General features: G+C 48.3%; 1 protein-coding gene and 1 long non-coding RNA gene across 3 annotated transcripts in view; both read right to left on the bottom strand.

The window, feature by feature from the left end:
• The window catches only part of SLCO3A1 (solute carrier organic anion transporter family member 3A1), a 288,987-nt gene that overhangs the window by 108,916 nt on the left and 152,760 nt on the right, over nt 1-27,311 (bottom strand). The gene's annotated exons all lie outside the window — the stretch shown is intronic.
• The window catches only part of LOC123281883 (uncharacterized), a 40,644-nt gene continuing 13,450 nt past the window's right edge, over nt 118-27,311 (bottom strand). The window contains exon 3 of the long non-coding RNA XR_011497474.1: nt 118-25,576. This is a non-coding gene — a long non-coding RNA (uncharacterized lncRNA). The remainder of the gene's footprint in view (nt 25,577-27,311) is intronic.

Below are 27,311 nucleotides of genomic sequence, written 5' to 3'. Positions count from 1 at the left end.
TGCTGTGCAATAGAAGTTTAACATGAGCCACGAATAATTTAAGTTCTTCTAGTAGCATAAAAGTGAAAACAAATAGGTGAAATTGATTTTAATAATATATTTTATTTTAATCCGAGGTATCTCAAATATTATCATTTCAACATGTAAAAGATAAAAACTAATATAAAAATATATTGCTATAAATATAAATTGCATTTGTATACACATATAAGTTTATTAGTGAGATATTGCATTCTTTTTTTCATAGTAAGGCTTCAAAATCCAGTGTGTATATTTCACACTTATAGCACACCTCTGTTGGGAGTCACCAACATCTCAAGAACTCAACAATCACACGCGGAGTGGGGACATAGGGGGAAATCCTGGCTCCAGAGCCCTTCGGAACAAGAACTTGGGAATTACAAGGAGCCAGCTCCACAGAAGGGAATGCCTTTAGCACTGAACTGTGTGTGCAGCTGGAATAGGGGACCTTGGAAAAGAGCGATCTCCCGGAGCCAGGAGGAATCCACGCAGAGGCTGGTGACTTCCTGCTGGACCCCTAAGAGAGAGCTCTTTCATCGGCTTGGAGTTCAGCCCAGCCGAACTCCTGAGGTTCCATCCAATTCTTACACAGCTCTGAGTCTGGGATTTACACTCTAGAAGCCTGCTGCCACGATAATTAACATCCATATGATGCCTTACAGAATGCAAAACACCACAGCACACACCATCTCACCTGATTCTTTCCAGCTCCTCCTGGCAGATGTTACTATCTTTTTTTCCCCTGAGATAAGGGAACAGAGGCTCAGAGAGGCTAAGTGCTGCACGGGTCCCACAGGGTTAGCCCATCCCAAGGCAGAGGAGAGGAACAGACACTCAGCTGGGTGTAGGTGCTCTGTCTAAGGAAATTCTCTCAAAGGCCTCAGACCAACCACACAAGTCCTGAGCTCGCTCAGCAGCTTGGGGCAAGGAGGGGTTGAGGATAGGCTGGTGGCCCCAGGAAGGGGCAGTACGGGGACTCTGTGACAGGGGCACTGCTTCTGCTCTGAAATGGAGGACCCTGGAACAAAAGGACAAGGAGAGCAGAGCCTGGCTTTGCTCACAATGGCTGTCATTTGGTCTTTAAAGTCACACCCATGTGAGGTCATCACCAACCGCTCCCCAGAACATCTGCCCAAAATAGCACTGACATCTGGATGTTGCAGAAAAGACTCATTGCTGTGGAATTACGAAGAGCATCTGACCCTCACCACGCAGCACTTTTGCTCCCGTCTGGCTTCAACGAGCAGGACAGGGAGAAAAGCATGAGTGGAAAATGTGTGTGTCTTCCTGGAACAGTTAATCTGCTGGTTTCATGGCTGTTCCCCCCACCACTGCTGATCCCTCCAAGACCAGCACAAACCTGGCACACGCAGGAACACCACGCGGCAGCTCGGTGCGAGATGGGTTCAGAAAACAAGATCTCCTCACTCCCTCACTCCAAAGCCTCTCCTTGATTCTCACTCCAAGCTGAAGCTCCTGATCTTACCACACTCTCCCTCCCTTGCCAGCCTTGGCTCCCAGTTACTCCTGCCAACTTAAAAAAAGTCAACTTCACTTTCAAACCCTGACTATTTGGTTCCACTGAGCAAATCCAGGAGGTCTTGTGTATCAAAAGGGTGTTTCCTGTGCCTTCGTTTATGCTGTTCCTTCTCTTAAAATCTCTTCCACCTACACCTCAACCTGGCCAATCACACCTCTGCTCAAGTTCCAGCTCAAATGTCACCTCCATGTGGAAGGCTTCACCTCGCCATGATGTCCCTGAGCATGACGCATTGTTACCCAGTTCTGACTACTTGCACCTCTGCCATCGCAAAAGAAACAAACAAGATAATTCCAGAAACTAGGAAGAAAACACAACATGAAAATGTGGCAGAGGGACACAGGTGGGAAGCAAATTTGTAAGGGCGGTCAGAGAGATCTACTCCAAGAAAGTGGATTTGAGCTAGGACCTGATAGATGAAAAGAAGGCAGCTTCTGGGGGCCGAGGGTTCCACATGGTGGGAAAAGCAAGTGTGAAAGCCTTGGGTGGGCACCAACTTGAGCCATTTCAGGAACAGCAAAAGGGGCTGGGAGGCTGCATCAGGATGAGCAGGGGCAGAGTGGAAGGACACAATTCAGGGAGGACGGCAGGCTCTCTCCCCGGTTCGTGATAGGCAGGCTGGGTTTATCCTAAGTGGAATGGGAAAGCACTGGAACGTCTTAAGCAGGGATGTGGCATAAAAGATGACTCTGATTGCTGAGTGAGTAATGGATTATGGAGTGGATAGAGGAGATGCTGGTGGTGATGGTGGGTTGGACTAGCACAGTGGGCAGGGGATGGAGAGAAGTGATGGACTGGAGTGTATCTGGAGACAGAGCTGAGAGCATTCACTGATGGATGAGATGCAGGGAGTGGAGGCAAGGGCTTTCAACCACTTGTGCACCGTACCCAGGGTGAGCTCCTAAAGAACAGGAGCCCGTTTTATGAGTCTCTGGATGGCGCACCATGCCTTGCTCTGTGGGTGCAGGCACTGTGCCATAACATCGCATCCAGAGCAACAAGCCCTAGAAAGTGCTCCCCGTGTATGTTATTTCTATTTCTGTTGGAGGTCACAGTACACTGCACTGTCCTCTTTGCTTTCAAATCAGTTGTCCCTTCATGCCCCACGAGTCCCCGAAGGGCAGGGGCCAGGCAGAGTGTGTGGCCCACAGTGGGTGCACCATCATGCCAGGTGAACGCCTACCGGAGGCTGATGACTTAGTACCAAGAGTCACGGAGAGCAGCCTTGATGGAAAAAAGCCCACAGATTCCGCAGGAGACAGGAAGCAAGAGGCCACGCTCATTTGCATGTGACAGTGACCTAAGTGTGCTAGTTAGGGATCAGTCACACTGACTTTCAGTTACCCAGACCCAGGCAAGGAAGGGACTAGAACCCCTGGAAACACCCTTGACAACACGAAGGGGTTCTGGGCCTCTGGGGGCCTGTTAGATGCCCTCTGAGCTCGAGGAAATTCTGCCAAGATTTGCTGTTCCTTCTCTTCTTAACTCTTCTACAGTTAAAAGGCTCCATGAGCAACTCGTGTTCTTGCTCAGAGATGCTATTGTCAGTATGTATTACCAAGCTTATCCTTCTCCCTCTTCCCTCCCTTGCTGTGCCTGCAACAACTCTGAATATTTCCTCCCGGATATCTTCCTGAATGGCCCCAAATGTCAGTAATCTCTTGGAAATTGGCCACTGCTGCTGTTAATGTCTGGGTTCTCAGACCCCTAACAGCCTTTGGATTTGTCATGGGCTATTAACTAGCTAACTCTTCATTAAGTGCTGGTAAAGATCAATTTCTGGGGGGTTGATTTGGCTCCATTTGTTTGCTAAATGGGAGAAACAGATGTGCCTGCTCACATCTCCCTGGGTTTCACTTCGTAGGACACTGTGGCCTACGTACTGGTCCGCAAAATCCTTGCCTTCAGAGTGTTGGGCAAATTGGCCTCTGTTGTCATGGTGATGGCCGAGCAGGGGCAGCTAAGGGGCAGTAGCAAGAGCTCAGGACAGCCGGTAGGCCAATCACCTCTTCCCTTCACCTCTCCTGCCCCTAACACACACTGCTGATTGGACCAGGAACAAATCACTCATCCTAGCTGAGCCAATCACATTGCTTCTCCTGGGAATCTGGATTTCTGACCCAGAGACTGAGGCATTTGAACAAGGCTGGGGACAGGGCTAGCACTGAAGCTATGAGGGAGGCAGAGACCAGGAGGGGAGGCCACTGGGTGGAAAGATACAGGCGTAAGCTCAGCCATGGGGCACTGAGAGATGAGAATGTAAACTTGGCTCCCAACCTTCCAATGCTATTTCTTCTATGAGGCTCTGTCAAACCTCATTTCCTGTCTTGCGCTGCCTGTAAAATATCCCATTGTATCCTTAAAATAAACCCTCCAGAGGGTTGTCTTTCCCTCGCAGCCATACATCTCTAAGATAATGGGCTTTGACGTCAGACCAACTTGGATTCCAATCTTGGTTCTGGCACTTCCTGTTACCATGTGACCCCTCCCGGGCCCAGCTTCCTCATCTGTGAAACGGGGCCAATGCCCCTCACTTCACGGGGTTACTGACAGGATTAAATGAGTCACTCTAGGTGAAAGCTCTTGTTTCCCAGTAATAAATACCCACTGAATGGTTCTCAACGTGGGGGATAGGAGAGGATACCTGCCCCCAAGGGGACAGATGGCAACATCTGCAATGTCTGAAGACATTTTTGGTTGTCACATCTGCAAGGCATGAGGGGGCCACTGGCATCTAGTGGGTAGAGGCCGGAGGTGCTGCTGAGCTCCTACAGTACACAGGACAGCCCTCTCAAAGGATTATCCAGCCTCCAAGGTCAATAGGGCTGAGCCTGAGAAGCTCAGCCATTGAGTCTGGATCACTGCTGTCAGCGAGGCCAGGGACTTCTCCCCATTGTCAACATGGCCACACTGCACAGCAGCAACAGCACTTTTTCCCAGACCCTCTGTGCCCCCCAAATCCCCCTACCTCTCCTCTACCCCCTGCTCCCATCACCCTTCCTCTCCCCAACCCAACTCTCCTTTTCTTGAGGGGAATAAAAGTACCTATGCCATGCTTGGTTAGGAGTCTCTTCGTTCTCTGGGAGAAGCCCATGGGTTCCTGAAAATGAAGGCTGAAGGATGAAGACTTCACACTTACTTGCTCATGTCTTTGGCTTGAAAAGGAGGAGGAGAAGTGCTGGGGACGGTGGTGGCACATGGAACCTACCCAAGTGAGCTATAACCAACAGGGGAGCCAGGCAGGCCAGGCCAGGCACCTGGCAACCATACTTCTGGCTTCCACCTCTCCTCGGTCCCAGCTCATGGGACCTATTTTTCTCACCCTAATTCAGCTGTGTTTGGGGCTGCTCTCCCAAACACCCATTAGATGGTCCAACTTTACATGGAGGGTCTCATGACCATCTCGCTGACGAGGGAGAGGATACAGCACACTTTCAGTCACAGAGAAGTCAGCATCGCTGCGGAAATGGAAAATGGCTTCAGATCTCAGAGTAAAGGAGAAAATGTGATTATAGCTCTGGCCATGAGTACCCATGAAGAGAAATGGCCCAGGGGGGTACCGGGACTAGGGGTCTTCTGAGACTTCCCCAGGAGAAAAGGTGGCAGGTGGCAGGCCTATTTCAGACTCACATTGGGTATGGCAAACTCAACACCATTAGAAGTGGCTGCCAGGTCCCAGGTCTGACGGAGCGGCAGGGATGGCAACAGAGGCTCCAGGCAATGTTGAAATTGAGGTGTCAGGGGGTTGGATAGTGGGGTTCTGGGGAGGTTTGTGGCAGTTCAAATAGACCTCTTAGGGACAGAGCAGGGAAGCAGCTCCTATGGAGAATGGACTATCAAAGGCCAGCAAGGCGGCAGTCCTGGGCCCCAGGCAAATGGCTGGGACCCATTAGGGGCATAGATGGGTGACAGTGGGCACCACAGTTCAGTAGGCACGTAATTTTCTTGTGGACCTGATCCTAGCTCTTAAGATCGCAGGCTCTGAGCAGTAAGGTGAGTTCAGCCTGCCCTGGCTGCTCAGATGGGGTCCAGGTACCCTGCCAGGCTCAGGAAGACTCAGGCATGGGCTGGGGCTGAAACCGCAGCTGGTAGCAGGAGGGCCCGAGGCTGAGCAGGAAGGGAAGAGGCTCAGGCCAATCCTAGGCTGACAGAGAATGCCGAAAGCACTCTGAACTTCAAACGATGCAAAGGAGTAAGTGATTTGAATCACTCACGTTTGGCCATTTTGAATGGAAGGGCTAAAGACGCCTAGTTAATTGCATGACTTGTCTTCTAATATCTTTTTAATGGGCCAAGACTGTGGTTTTTATAGTGTGGGCCCCAACCAGTGGCATCAGCAGCATCACCTGGGAGCTTGTTAGACATGCAAATGAGCAGGCCCCGCCTCAGCCTACAGAATCGGAAGCTTTGGGACTTGGCCCAGAAAGCCTTGTTGGAACAGGTCCTCCAGGGTGGCTAGACAGTCTGAGAACCACTCGCCTAAAGCAGAGAGACCCAGCTAACGGGCAGTTAAAAACTGGATTTTAATACTCTGGGGAATGAAATCCGAAGCTGGGGTCCTACTCTTCTTATGGCTCTGTTCGACCTGGAGTCAATCAAGGATTCCCAGCTGAGGAGCACAGGGCTCAGCCAGACTCTCCAGTACTGATGTGGTGTGGTGGCTGCAGACACTGCTGCATCAGACAAGACAGCCCGTATCACACGTCGCTAGAGCCACAGACTCTGACACATTAGCATAGGAAAGATAAGTCCGTATAATAGACAATGATTTTTTAAAAGTCAGTGTCTGCCTGTCTACTATAGACTGTCCAATATGGCTTACACCCCGACACTGGAGATGCCTGTTAAGCCTCTTAGCTTCTTCGTTGATAAGGTGAGCAAGTCCCCTGCAGCTCTAAATCGGTCTAAGATTAAGTCTAGGGGTGTGCATCAGACGGCTAAAAGAATCTTATAATCCAGTTGGGAAACGACAGTGAAATCCACGAGGCCGTCCACTGCCTCCGTTAAGTCTTAGCGCCGGCCCGCAGATGCACAGCGCTCTGCATTCTTACCACAGTCACCGAGGGCAGAGCAATGGGCATGGATTCAGGATAAAAGGCTGGGCTCGAATAACCTGCGAACTGGGTGACTAAGTCAAGGGACTGGAGACACTGATAATATCTCCTTTGCACGGTGCTTTCAGGCATAAGTGGGAAAGGAACATGCTAAACGTGGAGCCTGCATGGAGGAGCAGTAGCTCACTAAATGCAATGTGCCTTTGCGTTCTAAAAATGCTAAATCCTCCGATACAGAAAACGAATGGCTGGAGTTAGTGAACAAGGTCATTTGTTATTTGTAACGCTGAAAAGCTGGAAGCCACAAAATGACCTGCAGTAGGAGACCGCACAAATCAATCAATCGTGTATCCATGTGATGGACTATTACACAGTTTTTTTAAAATGCTGTTTAAAAATAAATTAGTGAGATGGAAAAATCCTCATAGCAGTAAGAGAATAAAGAAAGATAAAATGCATAAACAGCACAAGTCTAATTACGTGAAAATAAAATATGCCCTATATAAGCATGTGCATTTAATCTTTCAAAGATACATACAAATTATAATAGTAATTTCTGAGTGATGGAATGATGTTTTTTTAATCTCTTCTGTAAACTTCTCTGTGCTTTACAAGATTTTACTATGAGTCTGTATCATTAAAATAAAATTCATTTATAAACGTCAGAAATGAGAGGAAGCAGGATTGGAGGTTTGGCGGATGGTTGGAGATGGTGAGGTGGAAAGAAAGCTGAGGGGGGTTCAGGCCAGGGAGGAGCCCACGGAACCACAGAGGGGGTGTGGGGAGGGTCTGGTGGGGGCTCAGTGGACCTGCTTGTCTGAAGCCAAAGACTATGCTGGGCGTTGGGGGAAGCGGTCTCACTGGACAGACTGGGTGGCAGTTCAGGAAGAAGCTGGACTTGCTGCAACAGCTGACAGAGGAGCCACTGCAGCTTCTGGAGCAGTGGGCCGCAGGATGAAGAGCAGTGCTGTCGGGGCTGCGTCAGCCCCTGAGTGCAGGATGTCCCGAAGCATGGGGACACACAGTGAGGAAGACGAGGAACCACTGAGGGTAACAGGATCCAGAGGAAGGAGCTCTGGGTTTGGGATGCCTCTGGAATGAAGATTCAGAAGGATTTCCCATCTGCTCTGTTATGAAGGGACAGGCCAGGAGGAGCCAGGGGTGGCCCCCATTTGCTGGCCTGAGAGGCTGAGTATGTGGCAGAGCCGTCACTGAAATCCACACAGGAGGAGATTTTATCTTGTGGTCTGGGGGACAGAACGCGCCTGGAGCTAGGGCTTATCTGGTTAGGGTGAGGGATGACTTCCCAGAGAGACAGGAATGGGGTGCAAGAAACTGGCCTGAAGAGGTGCTCATCCTTTGGGGGGCCAGAGGAGGAAGGGGCCCAGAATGCGAGGAAGCAGTGGTCAGCAAGGGAGGAAAGGAGCTGCCGGCCCCTTTCCAGGAAGAGAGGAGAAGACAGTGTTTCAGGGAGGGTGACGGCCGAGATGACGCAGAGGCCACTGGTCACCTTTGAGAGGTGGCGCTGACTCTACATCCTAAGAGGCCAAGAATTCATATACTGGGCCATGAAGCCACTGGGCCCAGTTATGGGAGGAGTAGGCGGGAACCAGACTGAAGCTGGGAGGAGCAGCTAGGTCCAGAGAAAAGACCCTGTGAAGAGAGGGGAGTAGACGCAGTACAAGCGCAGGAGCCCGTCTGCAGGCACAAAGGAAGGAGGCTCTGGACCAAGCGACTGGACGGAGAGAGGAGGAGGGGCACAAAGAGCTGCTTCAGCTTCTCCGGGCTTCCCTGGACGGAGCTCCACAACAAGCGTCTAGTTTCGGCCTCTCAGGGTTCTGGGTAAGAACTAAATGAGTTAACGGACGTAAAATGCCTGGCACAGTAGACACCTAGTACAGTCACGCAGCGCTTAACGACGTTTCAGTCAACGACAGACCACATACGTGGTCCCATACGATCAGTTCCATAGTGCCTAGGCATGCAGCAGGCTCTACCATCTAGGTTTGTGGAAGTACCCTCCATGACGTTTGCACAAGGATGAAGCCGCCTAACGAGGCATTTCTCAGAAGGTATCCCAGTCATTAAGCTACGCACCACTGTACCAGGAAGTGGCTTCCATTATGTGGAAATAATTAAAGAAAATGGCTGAGGTGCGATGAATCGAAAAATGTGAATCAGGAGCCAGGTGAGAACCTTACTTTGGAAAATAAAACATGAAAACGTAGTTCCTCTATGTATGGAGCCCATCGGCTAGCCGGCATCCAAATTTGGGCAATCTTAAACAAAAAGGTATCACAGGTTATGTTTATGTGACACTGAGTTCTCCATCTGGGGTTGGACGGGGTGGCCAAGGATGGATCTCAGGTGGTGGACCTGAACACCTGCCATCAGCCTGCCTGGGTCAGGGAGGGGCCGGCAGTCCTGACATTTGGGACCTGCTTGCTCTGCTTATGCAGCAGAGCGAGAGCCCCTGAGGCTGTGTGATGTTAATATGTTAATTCTCACAGGGTCCTCAAGTGGAAGGTCTTTCTGATCCTCAAGAAACTGGCTTCCACCCACTCCCAAATTTCTCTAGTCTCTTCCTAAGTTTGGATTCAAAATCAAGTAATGTTGACACATAACAAATGCATGAAGGATACTGAATATTTGTGAGGAGGCAGCTATCCGGCCGCTGTTTGTTTTCCTGGCCTGCACTGGGAAAACAGAGAGTACCTATAATCCCATGGATGATGCTTTCCTTCTGTCTGCACGATGCCTTAGTTTTGTCGCTCAAACAAGTGCAACACTTCCTTGCACCACTTGCCCTTGGGGCTGAGGCCCAGCCAGGTCTAGGAGGCTGGCTTCACCAAGGAACCAGTCAAGTCAACCGGCATCTATGGAAAGCAAACACACGCCTTTGGCCAATTACTAACATCACAGCTCAAACAACTGGGCCAAATGACTCTCAGCTCATCAGGCAGCCATGGCTGTAACAACTGCACAAACGTGGGTCACAAGAAATCAAACAGTTAGCCCAGAACAGAACAGCTCATCCTAGTCATCTTGTTTCTACAGAACAGCTCGTCCTACTCATCTTGTTTCTAGACTCTCCCATCTTCTAATCACTCTGGCCCCCTGAGTCATCCTTCTAAAAATATCCATCTTAAAACCTGCTGATGACTTCCTATGGCCAAGATCACCTGAGCCCCTCGGGGTGGATATGGCTCCCCACAAAATGACAACTTTTTAATTCTCCTTGACCTGTGTCCTACGCTGGCTGGTTTCTCAATGTGCATTGCTCTTTCCTACGTCTACCCTTTTGCATCCTGGGGCACATGCGCTATGGATGGAATATCTGCCCTCTTCCAATGTTTAACTAGTGATCTCCTATTCACCCTACAAGGCTCAGCTGAATTCGCACCTTATCTGTGAAGCCTTCTCTGCCTCTCACCTCCCAGACCCCCATGTGACAGCCCATGGCCCATTCTCGCCGAGCACAGGCAACATCAGGTTCCTCTGTGAGTTCCTCTGAAGCAGGAAGTGCCTCCTGAAGCTCGCATGGCCCGTGGCCCGATGCAGTGCCAGCCAGCAAGAAAGCTCCTAAGGGTTCAGAGGTGCATGAACAAGCTAACCTGCCTTGAAGCCTCGCCCCAACATTAACTGGCCCGACAGTCTGCGTGCTCCAGAAGTCATTCTCTAGGTGCCATAACAATAAAACAGTCACAGCTAATCCCTGAAGTCATCCTCTGCTATTGTCTGCAAGAGTCAACATCTTTTCACTTTTAAAATTAATTTTAGGTTCGCTAGGCAAAATGATCTGAGTCGGTTTTGCACAGCCTCTGCCTGGCACATTTTTGACACCATGTGAATGTCAAATGGTGACAGTAAAAGGAAGAGGAAAAGCACTTGTTTAAGGAGAGACGCCAATGGCTCTGATGAGAAGGGAAACAGCATGTACTGCTGCATCCGTCTGGCTGAGAGGACAGGGCAAGACTCGGGGGAAGCCATTAACGCTCCGAGCAGCCTGGGGCTCATGGGCGAACTCAGACCTCTCACCCGTTCCCACCCACTCTCTCGAGAAGGTGAATTCCGCTCCCCTCTTGTACCTAAGACACTTCAGCTTCTCAGGCCTTTGTGGTTCCAATTTCTAACACTGGGCATGTGTGGGAAGGATGGGAGGTGGCGGTGGGGCCTCTAGATAAATGCAAGATCCCTCAGATTCTGGAACTCTATGATTCTAATCACACATGTATACACACGTATCCAGTGAAACCCGATTGTCTCCATCTGCATTTAAAATACATGTGTCAGAAAGACCGTACAGTTCATTCTGAGAGCTAGGGGTGGGCACAGCCTACCAATACTTTCCCCTTTCTCTGAACTCTTAGTGTACAAAAGACTGTCCAGTTCAGTCTTCTGCTGTGTATCAGGTGATTTCTCAAGAGTTCTGGTCATTTAGCAAACGTTATTTGATTCATGTGCTAAAGAGTCACCTCCAAAAACAGGGCTACTAGTCCATGGTGATGGCAACTATTTTTCACATGGTCATTTGTCTCTCCCTCTCTGACCCTGTGATGCTTGTTTAGCAAGGTGAATGTCCTGGATAAACACCTGTCAAGTGATGGAAACATACCTGTATTATACATGTACCAAAAGGGTTAATGGGAACCAAGAGCTGTCATACATCTCAGGAAATCTGAAATCGATCCAGTTCTATTTCTTCTCCAGGGATGCTATAAGAAAGGAGACAGCACTAACGTTTACTGAGCCCCTCTGTAGGCTGGACACTTTCTACAACGCATTACCTTCAATTTAATGCTCACAGCAGTCCTGTGAGATGGGCACTGCCAAGCAGGAAGCAACAGGTCCGAGGCCAGCTGGGCCCAGACACCACAACATGTGGGAACCAGGCAGGACACTCACCCACAGGTCTAGAATTGCTCAAACCATTGACACCCAAATCAATTCTAGTGCCTGTCAAAAATGCATATTCCCAGGCCCCATCTCAGATCAAGTCAATCTGAATTTCTAAAAGTGGGATCTGGAAATGAGCATTGGAAACAGCACCCCAGATGCTTCTGATGCTTGAGAGCCACAGCCAAAGGGCAGCAATTAAAGAAGGTTGGTGTCCACTCTGCTCTCCTTAAGAGCCACCACCTGCCACTACCAGTGGTAATCACCCTACTCTCCTGAGATGCCCTGTCAAGGCACAGGCAATGGCAGAGACAGGTAGCATGGTCCAGGCACCCCAACGCCCTCTTTGGGCTTCACTGCACAGGTAGAGCACCAACAGGGCCATGGGAGAGGATGGCACCAGTGTCACCATGGGACACTGCTCGTAGAACACAGACAGGTTTGCAGGTCATTATTCTACCTTGATTACCCACTCGATGTCAAGATCAAGGGAAGGAGGCTCTGAGGTGAGAAGTGTGACTCACGTGGAGCCAGCCTTCTCCTTCTGGAATGTCTGCCTTCAGCCACTACCCACTTCCTTGCCCTGGAACTTGAGGAAGACATGCACTTGTTCTCACCTCACACTGGAATATCTCCTGGTCCTATAGATTCAAACGTCCATTAGAAATCAGGATCACCTTGGGGCCGGCCCCATGGCCCAGTGGTTAAGTTCGCGTGCTATGCTTCGGCGGCGCGGGGTTTTGCTGGTTCGAATCCTGGGCACGGACATGGCACTGCTCCTCAGGCCATGTTGAGGCAGCATCCCACATGCCACAACTAGAAGGACCCACAACTAAAAATACACAACTATGTACCAGGGGGCTTTGGGGAGAAAAAATGAAAAATAAAATCTAAAAAGAAATAAATAAAAAGAAATCAGGATCACCTCACACATCTATAGATGGCTAATTTTCAACAAAGGAGAGTCTCTTCAATAAATGGTGCTGGGAAAACTGGACAGCCATGTACAAAAGAATGAAAGTAGACCATTATCTTACACCATACACAAAAATTACCTCAAAATGGATTAAAGATTTGAATGTAAGACCTGAAACCATTAAAACTCCTAGAAGAAAACATAGGTAGTACACTCTTTGACATCAGTCTTAGTAGTATCTTTTTTGAATATCATGTCTACTCAGGCAAGGGAAACAAAAGAAAAAATAAATGGGCCTACATCAAACTAAAAATCTTTTGCATGGCAAAGGAAACCATCAACGAAAGGAAAAGACAACCTAACAACTGGGAGAAGATATTTGCAAATCACATATCTGATAAGGGGTTAATATCCAAAATATATAAAGAACTCATACAACTCAACAACAAAAAAACAAACAACCCAATTAAAAATGGGCAGAGGATCTGAACAGACATTTTTCCAAAGAAGATATACAGACGGCCAATAGGTACATGAAAAGATGGTCAACATCACTTATTACTAGAAAAATGCAAATCAAAACCACAATTAGATATCATCTCACACTTGTAGAATGGTTATATTAAAAAGATAAGAAATAAGTGTTGAAGAGGATGTGGAGAAAAGGGGACCCTCATATACTGCTTGTGGGAATGTAAACTGGTACAGCCACTATGGAAAACAGCAGGGAGATACCTCAGAAAATTAAAAATAGAAATACCATATGATCCAGCTATTCCACTTCTGTGTATTTATCCAAAGAACAGGAAAACACTAATTTGAAAAGATATTTGCACCCTTATGATCCCCATAGCATTATTTACAATAGACAAAACTTGGAAACAACCTGTCTATTGAGGGTGAATGGATAAAGAAGATGTGGTATACACATCCAATGGAATACTATTCAGCCATAAAAAAGATGAAATCTTGCCATTTGCATCAACATGGATGGACCTAAAGGGTATTCCATTAAGTGAAATAAGTCACACAGAGAAAGTCACATACTCTATGATGTCACTCATATGTGCAAGATAAAACACCACCACCAGCAGCAAACACACACAGACACAGAGAATAGACTGGTGGTTACCAAAAGGGGAAGGGGAAGGGGGAGGGTGAAAGGGGTAAAAGGGCACATTTGTATGGGGACGAACAGCAGCTAGACTTTTGGTGGTGAACACAATGCAGTCTATACAGCAGAGAGATATAATGATGTACACCTGAAATTTACGTAATGCTATAAACCAACGTTACCTCAATAATCTGGATGAAATCTGAAATATTCAAGGAACTGACTTATTACCTTCATGAGAAAACATCTTGAGACTGTAATAATTGTTATTTTTGATAAGATTAAGACATACAGGGATGCAATACTGTAGGAATGAAGTTGGGTGTCAAAATTGTATACCTCCTTTAAAACAGCCAGCTTCTTCTACAGCCCTGTGAGTTTTCCTCCTCCATAGATCAGTTTTTCTGTTTATAGAAGATGAATAATGATCTCTCACATGTGTACAGAACTTTATACTTGGCCAAGTACTTTACTCACAGTAGCTTACATATTTTCTTCTGGCTAGCCAGGGAGGTTGTTCAGGCTGGGATCATTATCTCCATTTGAGAGATGACAGACAATTGGACAGATAAGGTGGCACATCCATACAGCCAGCTCTACCTGTTTCCACAGAGAAAGCAGCACCTGAGCACAGGTCTTCTAGCTCCAGTGCACTTTGCTATGCTGTGTCTGACCCTCATGGGAGGCTCATGCTCATCTCCAAATAATTTCTGGTGTGAGCAGAGGAGGGCTTCAGGTCCCATTACTGCATGTGTGAGGCTAACTGCTCTTCTCATTAGGGGACACTAATGGTCCAGTGGCCATGGTTGAGGACAGACCACCATGTCATTAAATAGAGATGCAGGTAACAGTGCTGAATTCAAGTCCGTCAAGCTGGAATGCTCACTGCTAGGGCTACGCTGGTAAGTTGAGGTAAAAAAATCAAAAACAGAAGCTGAGAGGAAGGGAAGTCTCATGCATCAGTACGTCTGGGAAGCCCGCTCACATTCTAGCAACTGAATGAATGGCTGGAGCAAGGCAGTGTGAGCTGCGGAGGACTTCAGGGCTCTGGCTGCGTCTTCCGTGGGACTCTGCAGTCAGTTTCACACCGAGAATGAGAATGAAGCAACAGCGTGTTGTCGGCAACTCAAAAACCAGTGTCAGAGTGATACAAAGACAGCATCAGAAATCTGTTAGGAATTTAACTTACGCTGAAGGTGGACGGTCAAGGCCGGTAAACAGGGCCTGTGAAACAAGTTCTAGGTTTAGCTTTCTAGAAGCTGACTCTCTCTCTATATGGACACATGACTTTACTATTAAGATTTTTGTTGAAAGAAGCCTAGATTTTTGAATCAGAAATCTGGGTTGGACAGCTAGCTTGACCACTTCTTAAAAATGTCACCATGCACCAGCCTCACAGACTCAGGTTCTTATCTACTCACAAATGAGTTGTTTGGAGGGTCTAATGAAGAATGTATGAATTTCCCCTAATTCAGGCCAGGAAGAAAAGGCAATCTCGTTTGGCAGTAAAATACGTCATCTGGCATAGACATTATTACCAAAACACAACCTGGGTGAAAATGACTATGGGTCTTACACAGGATGGCTGTAAACAACATACAGATCATGGAGGACTGAGGCTCTCATGCTTACAGAACACAATCAAGCATCTCAGGGCACGCTGCTGCAGTATGAGCTCCATCAGTAGAGGTACAGGCTTTTTGGTTTTATTCGCTTACTCAGAACAGTGCATGGCCCACTAGAACGCCCCTAGAATTCAGTTACTATTTGTTGAAATAATGAACCTCTAGAGTTGGTCACCAGGGAGCAGGAGAACCTGGAACCAGGACCTCTGAGTCAGTGTAACCAAAACAGCCTCAGGTCTGCCTCCCCTAGTCCCATCTTCTTGGAGGTCACACTGTAATGATCTGTTGAATGAAAACTGTACTTTCACCATGAAATCTGGGTGCTTCCCAGCCCAGAAGGTGGAACGTTACAAACCCACAGAGTCACAAGACTTCAGGGCTGGAAGAAGTCTCTGAGGCCCCCTAATCTCACCCTTTCAGAGAGGATGAAGCCAAGGCCCAGGGAGGTGAGCTCCTAGCTACATAACTGGTTAGCAGCAAAGCTAGAACTTGGAATAACTGAAGCAATGTTAATTTTTTTTTTAACTTTAAAAAATAGACTTTGGCTTTGAAGGAGGCATATGGCTCGCTCTCCAGGTGAGTGAAAAGGTTGTATTAATTGGGGCCTCTGCCCAGGAAGGGAGGAGGCAGGGCTGTCAGTTTCTAAACCCAAGGGCAGCTCTCAGGAGATGAAGCCCCTTAATTCTTGGCCAAGCGGAATTTTCAGGAAGAGAAGAAAAACTTGAACAGAATCATTAAAAAGCCCCAGAAGGTTTCTCAGATTCTAAACAGCCCTTCTTCAACAATAGGCTGGCACAGGAAGCGCATAGATTAGACTTCCCAGAACAAACTCTCGGACTGGCTTTAAAAACTAGAGGAAAGTATGCTCCAGGCGAGATTCATTTTGGGTTTCATGAAACCCAGCCGGCTAGAAGGATTGTCAGACACGCAGGAGGAACCCAGAAAACAGATGGGGCGTCTTCTTCTAATTGCAACATGGCCTGAGGAAGTTCCTCAGTTGGAGGGAAGCCTGGCGGTGGCGTCCAAGCCCAGGGCAGTGGCCCTGCCCCAGTTACTCCGGAGAGGATGGTGTTTCGGCAAACAGGCAGTAGGCAGGCCTGGCCAACACCACAGTCCACACTGAGCGCTGTGTGAGTGCCCTGCGCTGCCCTACCCAGGAGCTCAGATGCAGACCATCCTCCAGGGCCCCACGCAGTGGCACCATGGGAAACTCCTGTCATCTCCCCCCCATCAACCCCTACAGCCCACCGGCTCTGCCAACAGCACTCTGCTGCACCCCTACCTCAGGAGAGGAAGGAAGCAGACTGGGGACTTTTCTGGGTCCAGGAGGGACCCTGATGAGGGCAGGTCACACTCTCAGGGACCTCTCTCGGATGGGCCTCCACCACAAGAGAGGGGACTATAACATCCGGGGCTCCACGGTGTTAGGACTCACTCCCAGTTGTCATTATGTTAGGTCTGTCCTCTCTCTCAAAGCTGTCCTGGAGTGAGCCCCCTGAGGCTGGCAGAACCAAGCCCTCTGTCCCCAGCAAGGCCCGGTGGGAGTGAAAATCGGGCAGCCGGCAGACTGGTTCCTGGTTCTCTTCGGCACTCTGTCTGCCTCAGAGCCGTCTTAGAATTCACAGTTCTGTATGCGTATATTTATCTGGGTTTGTATATTTTATATTTAAACAGATCTGGGTTCCTATATCCCTTTGGGTCATACAACAGGGATTTTTCACCAAACATAGTGCTGCCAAAGGAAAAGAGTGACAGTCCCCTCTGGCAAAGTTTACCTTCGTTTCACTATGACATAACATACACAGCACGGAGTGACTGTTATTGGTGTCCTCACCAACCTGGTCTTATTTCTTTATCCAAATTCTTCTAAGGGCCTCAGGAGGGGCAGCTTGTGAGGCCACCAGGAGGAAAAGCAGGAGGACCCCTGAGCGGCCAGCTCTGGTCTAGTGCCTGGTTCCCTCCGGAGGTGTTCCCTGCCCACTGGACTAACTGTTCCCAGCGTGAAGAACCCTGCGCCCGGGAGCCTTCCTGTCCTGGATGCTCCATCCTGCTCTGCCCCTTTAACGCTGACCTTGGACAAGCCATTGACCATCTGTGAACCTGTGGGGACCTTACAGCACTGTGGTGAGGATAAAATGAGGGCGATGTAGCTCACCATCAATAGGTGACAGCTGGGGCCATTAGTATTAAAGCAGGGGCATAACTGATCAATGGAGCCGATATTCTCCCTGGCCCTTCTCTTACAACAGCTACATGTCACTGCAGGAGGGGACATGGATATGAGGCCCCCCCCGGGTGTGAAAGTGATGAATCCAATGGCCTCTGTCACCCTACCTGATCCACCCGCCACCCTGGACCCAGGTGATCCCTCCTCTACCTGGAAACACTTTCTTCTCCTGGCTGCTAGGCTTCTGCATGCCTGTCTCCCCGTTGCTCCCTCTGGTCTCTAGCCCAGGTCCTCCTCTTCCGCCCACTCGGCAAGGGAGTGCCCCTGGCTCCCTTTTTTATCTGCACCCACTCCCTGGGCCACCTCATCCAGCCTCCAAGTTTTAAGTACCATCTCTACACTGATAACTCCCAAACTGACACTTCACTGACCTGTATGCTCATGCAGCCAAGTACCCACTCACTGGCTTCCACTGGATGTCCTGGATGACTGGAGTGATCTCAAATTTAGCACGTCCACACACAAGCTCCTGACCTCCTCCCCAAATCTGCTCTCTCTGCAGCCCTCCCCCATGCTAACGACAGCCCACTCATTGGTCCAGTTACTCAGGCCCTCCTTGACTTCTCGAATTTCCCATTCTCCACACAGAATCCATCAGAAGATTCTATCAGTGCTCCTTTTTCAATACATGCACGCTGTCCCCTGCTCCCAGCTCCCGTGGATCCCGTTGGATCCCTGCATTGAGTCCTGCCATCCTCCTTGCCCATCCCCAGCCCACTGTCAACACAGCATATAGGGGCCGTGAGATCCTGTCACTTCTCTGCTCAGCACCCTGCAATGGCTCCCATCCTTCTGCATAAAGCCAAGATCACCCCAACAGTCAACAAGACTCTGTGATCTGCCACGGCCCTCTCTGTGCCTCTCCCCCTCCCTCACTGTGCCCCAGACAGGCTGGCCTCCCTGCTTGCTCCCCAACAAAGCAGGTTTGCTCCCTCCCCAGGACTTTGGTCCTTGTTGCCCTGTCTGGAAGGCTCTTCACTAGATAACCTCATGGCTTCTCCCTCATTCCCTTGAAGTGTTTTACTCACGTCCTAATCTCAGTGAGACCTACCCCATCTACACCAAAACCGAACCCCACCCAGCACTGCTATCCTCTCCCTTTTCCATCACAGCATGAATCACCATCCACCACCATCTATTCTGCTTAGCTATATTGTTTATTCTCTCTCTCTCCTCACTAGAATATGAGATCTGAGAGGGAGGGATTTTTGTCCATTTGTTCACGGCTGTATCTCCAGCTCTTAGAACAGTTCGTGGCACATGATAGAAACTCCAGCTGAATGAGCACACCCCAATCCCAGCTTAAGACACCCTCTGTTTTTCCCCCATTCTCTTTTGAGCACTGTCTCGGCATTAATCCCCCTTCAGTTTTCCACTCCACATGTCCAGCCAGCTGCCCTAGCTTGAACATGGCTACTTCTGTACTATCAGGACAGGAGGTGGAGGGAGAGTATGGAAGGAGGTATCACCCTGTTGCTCTGGGGGTGGCAGGAAGATGACAATCTTCCTCCAAGGGGCAGAACACCAGGAGGAGATGAGTGTGAATTTCAACGCTTCCAGGCACTTGGACAACGTGCTCTGAAACCTCCTTCAACTTGACTCTCCATTCTAGTCATCAACTCTACTACACAGGCATGGCCTCAGTGTCCTTATCCACAAAATGGAGACGGATAATAAGGCCCCATCCAGGGAGTTTTTTTTTAATATATGAGATTCTTTTGTAAACTCCAAAATTCTATAAAAACTTCTCTAACATTACAAGGCTTCTTGTATATTTCTTTCTCTGATCTGTCTTCTATTTTCGAAACCCCAAACCCCACACTACCTGCTGAAGACGCTGACACGGACTTCCCAACACCTCAAAATCAAAATGCTCAGACACGACCTGTTTTCTCTCATCTTCCCCTCATTTCTCATCCTGACTTCCCACCACAGGCCGCCAGCTGCACAGTCTTGAAATCACAGAGTAACTGTCATCTCTTCCTCATCCCTTACAAGCCCAGTTCAACCAGACTCCCGATCTTTCTAGTACTGCTCCTGTGATGTTCCTCAAAGATCCCTCCTCCGTGCATCTCTGACTTGGTCCATGTCCTCCTGCCGGCCTGCCAGGAGCATCACAACAGCCCTCCAAAGGGCCCCGCCCACCGGCAGAGCCACTTCCCCACTCCAACCTACCCAATCAGGGCAGCCAGAGCTTTCTGCCAAAACTCCAGGGCATCGGCACTATTTAAAAGCTTCTGATGGTTCACCCATTACATACATAGTGAAATCTGAAAATCCACAGCCTTCTCCAAAATCCCGCCCTTCCAGCTTCATCTCTGTTTATACCCTCGACAACCCTCCACTTACTCCAGGGTGGTGGAAGCCCAGCCCAGACCTCAGACTCTAAATGACACTGTCCACTCGACCTCCCAGCCTTTCCTGTGCTGTCCCCTCACAGCCTCCCAGAACAGCAAGCTGAAGCCCTCTTCCGCCTTTAGGACTCGGATCCCACATGCTCAGGGAACATTCTCGGATGCTCCCGGTGAGGTTTCATTCTCTTTCTCACGCCTGACCCCCAGAGCTCCCGCATGTTCCCTGGCCATGTGCTTGCACAAGGTGTGGCCCTCTGAGTTTGAGACAATTCTGGAGGAAGTTTTACACCAGCCTTCTGCTGGGGAACTCTGTATTCTGGCCCCTGTCTTGGCCAAAGATCGCTACTGCAGAGACCCACCGTAAAATGAAAACCATGTGGGCAGTGGCCCACGGGTGAGGGCAGGCTATCACCACCACCAACGATGGTAACCACCGAATGACTAACGTGGCATTTAGTCCTGTGCCAAACCTTTGAGTGGACACAGCTGACATCCTATTTACAGATGATATGTTGGGGCAGAGAAAAGTCTTAACTACCTGGCCAGCACCACATAGCTGGTAAGTAAGCGGCAGAACCCAGAACGAGGCATCTCGGTGGTATCCCCGAGACTGCTCTTCCCAGAACCCTGGGCCCTCCCAGGAGTGAAAGTGGACAAGGCAGCCTTAGGGACCGACCTCAGACACACACCACTTCTACAGTTTGTACAATGCAATTACAAAGAGAGTCAAGGTTAGGGCTCCATGAAGGCCTTTTGAGGCCTTAAGGAGCATGAGGCCTCATTAGCAGAACAATTGAGCAGCAAAGGCAGCCCCCTTATTTGGGGTTGTAGAAAGTGTTTAGCATCAGATAGCTGGTTTCAGCCAAACAAAACCGGCTCCTGTTCCTGCTGTGCTCGCACAAGTTCTAAAAGGTTAACGTAATTAACTCTCTTTCTTTCTTCTCAAGCTTTGCAAATTCTCTTTATACCGCTATTATTTCTCCACTGACTCATCTCTTTGAAAAAACCCCTCCTGTTTAGCTCCTTTAATTTCTTTCTCATTCAAAGCTCCATCGATTTCCTTTGTCTTTTCTCTTCCTTGCCCCTGGCTTTCAGGCGGAGCCCTGGCAGGACTAAATGAAGCTCAAGCGGATCCAGAGTATCTTCTGTGCACAACAGTTTTCTAAAAGGGTAACAGACCTTCACAAAACTCGAAATGCCCTCCTTATGTCGCCCCACCCCTCAGAGGGCGTGACCCAGCTCAGATGAGACGCCAAACTGCAGCCAGTGGCGCATTTACGCAATTCCACGACTCCATAGGTTGGCATCTGTTTTTCAACTAATCCAGCCCCCAGCAAAGAGCGTTTCTTGTTTCCATGGTACTGCTGACGCATCTCTAGTGTCCTCAAAACGTGAGCACAGAGAGGTCCCATGAGGGCACAGGGGAGGCATGGCTTGGGCTTCAGGAGATGTGGGTTCGAATGCCCCTGTGCCATGGTGGGTGTGACTTACTGCATGCTGCTTAACCCTGGCAGAGTCTCTGTGTCCTCATCTGCAAATCCAAGGTCTGGGAAAAGATGACCTCACACACTCGGTTACATCTAAAATTTCCTAAATTTTTTACCCCTTAGGGCAGAGTTCTTCAAAGTTCACGGTGGGTTTCCTTGGTTCTATCAGCAGTAATGGTAGCGGGTGGTTAAATCTTTCTTAGGTGGGATGGTGGTGACTGTGCCCTTTCCTGTGGCTCTGGCACGGAGAGTAATCAGTCAGGCCTATGCCAAGCCCACAGACCTCCTCCCCTCCTCCCCCACGGCCGGGCTTCTGCCAGAGGCTCTCCAGAAGGCAAGAAATTGTCCACTGTGGACTCCCAGGATGAAACTTTGTATTTCGTAAAGGTCTTCTCCCCTGGTATTTGTCTAAGAAAGGCATCAATGCATAAATCTCAAGGCCACCAAAGGAAAAAAAAAAAAAAAGATGCAACTGTGTCTAACACACAGCTTTTGAAAACCAACGAACCCTTTGGGGCATTTTGCAGAATAAAATACACAGAAAAAAATCAACAACAGGAGGATGGCATTAAATTATTCAAAGGAACATCATTAAAGCAAACTTTGCAATGCCGGTGGGGGCCTGGGCAGAGCCCGCGTTCAAGATAAATGCCCAGTTCCTTCGGGACTCCTAGTACCAACTGTTACAAAATTAGCGCTGAGAGCATTTTATTACAGCAATAACGCACCTTAAGAAGTGTGATGGGCCGGGCGGGCTGCAATTCTGTGCCACTTCTAGAAAACTGACCTGTGGCCTTCCGGCTCACAGACTCTTCACCTGAGCCAAGAAGGTGCCTGATTGAATCACAGATCTTTTACCTTTCACAAATACCAGAGAGAAGAGTTCCATTAAAATGTATGAAGGCAGGTGAACAGGCCTCAGCTGGAACGGGAACCCACCTCCTTGGGGAGGAGGCCATCCACCTTTCCTTTTAACAAAATCCTATCAAATAATTCATTCAAACAGTGTGGCTCGACTACACATATGTGGATGGGGAAAATACTGAAAAAAAATAGACAAAAATGTACTTTATTCCTGGGTTGTGGGAAAATGGATGATTCTTATTTTCCTTCCCAGCCTTTCCTATGTTTCCAAATTTTCTATGGGGAGTATGTATTCCTTTATGAGAAAAAAATAAACATTTTTCAAAAACAAACGTTCACATGGGTCTTTGCCCAGGCAATGCCTACATTTAAGTAGGTAAAAGATGAAAAACAGAGACTCTGTAGATGGACACTCATCAAGCCTGGGTATAATCCTGCTTTGGTCCAGTGCAAATATCTTTAATCCCCAGAGCACAGGGGCCGGGCACTCATGCTCACTGCTGTGCACGGCCTGGCCGGGAAGGGAAAACAACCCCTGACAGCTGTTCCCACATCACCAGGCACAAATCCTAAATTTGGCATCCTCTGGAAGCCAACGAGTTCCTTTTCTTTCCCCGCTCAGAGATCTGACGCGTAAATACAATAGGCTGCAGCAAGTTTTCAAATAAACATTTTCCAATGCCATGCAGTGATTAGAGAATCACCTTTCCCAGAAGAGATTCCATCTACCGCCTCTTCTGTAAGAAACTGGCAACAGGATGTAATTTAATTAAAATATTTACTTAAACGTATGCCCTTTGGGGCCTGAAAGAAATGGGATATTTTTCTAAGCAATTGGCAGTTGGGAGGCTGTTTGACTGTGGGTCAGGGTTTTCTGACGTTTAAACACACACCCGGGCATGTGCATGTGTGTACACGTATACACACACACACACTCGCTTCTGAAGCAAGAAGTCAACACTCCTATTCAATATGCCAGCAAAAAGCAAATTGCTCTCATTTCCAGATCCTACAAAAATCTTTGGGAATGCCAGGCTTCTGGCATTCTGCACTTGGCTTCAGAAGGGATGGAAAAAGCCCCAGTTCCAGAATGTTCTCCATGAAATTAGAAGTAATGGTTTCATTGTGGAATAAAACCCACTTAAAAAAAAAAAACTCAAGACCTGACCATTCTAGCTTAAAAAATTTATTATAGATTTGAATATTGCATTAGGTCTAATATCCCAACAGTCTCCTTTCCGGGTTGGACCATTTCCCAATTTTGAGGGCCGGTATCTGTGTCTCTTCTTTCCTTTGCTTTTCTCTCTTTATTTCTATTTTATTAAAAATGCATCCCCAGAGCCTAGAACATTGCCTGGTGCTGTCGGCCCAGTAGATATTTATTGAATAAATACACTTGCTGGCTGGAGCACGGCAGGGAAAGTCCTGGGAGAGTCAGGGAACAGGTGCGTGTCTCTGCTCCTGGGGCCAGCAGCCCAAGGCCAAGTTGGAGGGGCAGATTTCAGCCCTGTGGCTTCCCTATGATACCAATGGGGTCCGGACACCTGGGTTCCGGTTCCTACTAGACCACCGTCTGGCTGGAAACTTGAAGCAAATCCCAGGAGGCCTGCAGCCTGCACCACTGTCCCTCTCACTCAGCTCCATCACCACCTGACAGACAACTGCCCAGCTTCCCACACTCTGTGCTTCCTCTCTGCCTCCACTGGGCCAGCGGGGTCTTCCTTTCCTTCACGTGCTCGGCGGCACCCGATGTAAACAGCAGCGAGTCAGCAGAACCAATTGGTCTTCTGCCCACTGTTAGTTGTCAGCGGAAATTGTAGGGAAGATTCTCGAACAGGTTTGTGCCTACTGAGAAGAACACTGTGATAGGAAGAGTCAATTTAGTCTCTTAAATGTCCACAGACCTTCCATGCGCTCCTAAGTGTCCCTCTTGTACACGTGTGGCTCACCTGAAGATGAAAATAAACTAAAAATCAAGATGCGGAAATGTACACTTTGCCATGGCCCCCATGGTTTCCACCCACTGTCAGGACAGATGAGATTACTTCATGCTGTCCTGTGCATGACCTGTTCCTCCAGCCTGTGCCAACGATTTAGCATATGTGGAAAAGTACACCTTCATGTTTTCATTCGGGTCATGGATAAAAATGTTGAACAGTGCAAAGCAAAAGAAAATTCCTGTGGCACTCCACACCAGAGTTCTCTCCAGACCAATGTCAATCCATCAATGAATGCTCCGAGGGCAAATTGTGCAGCTACAGTAGCCCCTGGGAGGCAGTGTGGGTGTGCAGTCAAGAGCACAGGTGAGGAAGGCAGAGAAACTGAGGGGAGAATCTTCCTCTGCTGTTGTTGGCTGTGTGACCTTGGGCAAGTTGCTTAATTTCTCTGAGCCTCAATTCGATCATCCACAACATAGGAAAAATACAGCACCTTATTCATATAGTAGATCCGAGGATAGGTGAGACAAGGCCTTAGCCTGTATCTAATACACAACTTATCTCTCAATAAATCGAAGTGTCATGTTGTTTAACAAGTTCATAAGGATATTATGAGAAAATTTGTTACACATCTCCAGGAGCTCACATCTTGGGCATCTATTTGACACAACAGCAACCCTATCAAAAATGTAGTGCATTTATTTGGCTTTGCTTGTTTTTAGAGAGCTCATGACAACTCCCAGTAATCTTCTATCAAAGCTCCCCCATCTGTTTAATAATCCACTGTAGACATTTGGTGGGGAGTGCCATCACTCGCTCGCGGGCACTGTCTATTGTTCTCAGGATCCATCTTCCCCTGTTTAATAAAAACCATGACAACTTTCCCACCTCCTTGGCCCACCTCCTTTTCTTCCCTCTTCATGACTCCCTTTAAAGAACCAGGTAGCAGATTCTAGGAGCTCGCATCTCCAAATTCTCTTACGAGAACAGAAAGCAGAGCTCAGAGAGCCTTGAGGCTCCCTCTGTGCACTTGTTTTAATTACTATGGACTCCAGCTGCTTTGTGAACCTGTTGGCTCCACCCTTTCCAATTTGACGCATCCTAATCAGTGGGAACAGTAAAAGTGAAATTGGAGCTGACTAGTTCTTTCTCTTTGTCATCTGTTGGGCGTACCACCTGCTCTGGTCACTTCCGTCCCCTGAGTGGGAAACTTCTTAAAGACTCAGAAGTGGAAGAGCTCACTCAAAAAGAAACACAGACAGAAATAAACAAAACCCCCTTCCGCCTTCTTCCCCCCATTTTGCAGATAAGAAAACCAAGACTCTTCTCGTCTGTTGCCAAATCCATGAAACCAATCAAATCGAGAGGTCATATCCGAATCTGCAGTTCTCCTTTTTGAAGAGTCACCGGATATAGAAGCAGAGTCCTGCCCCACATTTGGTGACTGGTGGTGGACGGTGGCTTGGACGTGAGCATGGCAGAGAATGACATCACAGCCTCCTTTGCTGGGCACAGGGCAGAGCTTTCCAGTGATGCACTGACTGGGGCAGAAGAATCAGGAGCAAGGACTGAGATATGTAAACGGTGTCAATAACAGATCATCCAGCCCAATAAAATGCCTTTATGAGGTAATTAGCAGTTCATAAAATCTGTTAAGTAACTTAGAAACCTCTGTCCCGCTCCTTTAGCGTCTTCCGCTGCTAAAGGGCCCTTGGGAAACATTAGCTCTGACTCCATGATGAATCATGGCATTGGCAAGGTAGACGGCAGCCACTGATGGGGGGTAACTTAAAAAATTCTTCCTGCTTTGCTGACTGAGAAGATAGTCTCAAGTTACCCCAGTTTCACAGTCAACTGTCACAGGAGACTGTTATGGAGATGGTCGGGGAGGAAGAGAAATGACAGTGGCCTTAACCAGAGCCTTGATCCCCTCCCACGTGGAATGGAATGGACAGTGCCTGGCCCTGGGCTTAGCACTGCTCAAAAACCATTGGTAGCTGCCCATCCATATCTGCTAGTATAGTAGTGTTGCCTTTGTTTGCAATTAGCATTCACTGAGAGCCTCCAGTGTCCCCCATGTATCTTCACAGGAACCTTATGAAGTATCATCCACAGCCTTAAATTAAGAACCTAAGACTCAAGGAAGGATAGACTTGGCTCACTTTTCAGCCCGTATCATCAAGTGCTTCTTGATGAATTTGAATTTAAAAATCTTTTAGAAGTAAGAATCTTATAACATAAAATAAAAAACACAAAAGAAAAATCTCTTATAGCCAAAAAGCTGGAAAGAAAAATAACTTCTACTAATCTGCTATTAAGGGATGATAGTCATTGTCTCTCAATAGTCGTAGGGCATCTAGTACCTTTAGAGTACTATGGCACAAGGACATGCCATTAGGAGGATGGATGGACGGGTGGGTGGATGGGTGGGTGGGTGGGTGGGTGGGTGGATGGGTGGATGGGTGGGTGGGTGGGTGGGTGGGTGGATAGATGGACGGGTGGGTGGATGGGTGGGTAGATGGATGGGTGGGGCCACTCCTTCACTTCATTCAGGTCCCTGTTCAAATGTCACCTCCTCAGAGAAGTCTTCCCTGGCCTGCCTATTGTAAAATAGGACTTCATTCTCCCTGTTCTGTAGCCTCTGAGCCTGCTTTGCTTTCTTTAGAGCAGTCATCACTACTGTTATTTTATTATATTTGTTAATTTTTTCACCTCCCTCACACTAGGGTCTAAGTTCCAGGAGGACCGGGGCTTTGCTTTCTTGTGGCCGTACCCCCAGGACTCAGAGCAGCACCTGCCCATAGCAGACACTCAATAAATGTTTGTTAGCTAGCTAAATGGGTGGGTAGAGGAATGCATACACATATGCATCACTTAGCACAAATTTATATCAATATACGTTAGTATAAATTCCACTTAAATACAGATTACCATGATTCCAAAAAAAGTCTGAATTCATCATAACAGTAAGCTGGGCAGCATAATATTTTCATTAACGTCCCAATGGACCTGAGGCCCAATTTCCTTTGAAGATGAAGGCCTGGGGGTGGAGGGGGTGGGGGGAGGTTGGGAAGTCCTAGCCTCTTACATCTCAGCCAGTGACTTCTATCTATGAGACTGTAATCTAGATATGAATAGAAAAGAGAGATTCTGCTAAAGAAAGCATTGAGATTAACTCTGCCCATGACATGCAGAGCAGTGGGGTCACATCAGTTTCTTTCATTGGTTTTTTCATTCATCTTTTAACTCCACAGGGGACAGGCCTGTGCTATGGCC

The sequence above is a fragment of the Equus asinus genome, chromosome 2 (assembly GCF_041296235.1).
Source record: "Equus asinus isolate D_3611 breed Donkey chromosome 2, EquAss-T2T_v2, whole genome shotgun sequence".
NCBI lineage: Eukaryota > Metazoa > Chordata > Mammalia > Perissodactyla > Equidae > Equus > Equus asinus.
This window is presented reverse-complemented; position numbering and strand designations above follow the sequence as displayed.